The sequence below is a fragment of the Penaeus monodon genome, chromosome 25 (genome assembly GCF_015228065.2).
Source record: "Penaeus monodon isolate SGIC_2016 chromosome 25, NSTDA_Pmon_1, whole genome shotgun sequence".
Taxonomy (NCBI): domain Eukaryota; kingdom Metazoa; phylum Arthropoda; class Malacostraca; order Decapoda; family Penaeidae; genus Penaeus; species Penaeus monodon.
The window spans coordinates 17009493-17009809 of NC_051410.1; positions in this window are offsets into that span (position 1 = coordinate 17009493).

Consider the following 317-nt stretch of genomic DNA (forward strand, 5'->3'; position numbering starts at 1 on the left):
CAGCTCAAATCATGACTGTCATAAATATGGTATTTCTTTTACATACTACAGAAAAACTTAACCAATTATGGAGACTCTTCAAGAAAACTGTGCTGCTAACTTATGACATCCACAGGCAGGGCTTAAAATCTCTGACAGGACAAGCCTTGTTCATCACTAGCTTCAGCATCACCCTCCTCAAAACCAACCTATGGCCTCATATGTAAGCAGCAACATTATCCACACATCGTCACTTTAACAGTGCCAAAAGCCTTTTCCTATATCAACTACACATCATAAGTAGGCAATTTATTAATCTGTGCACTGTGGTTCATGAC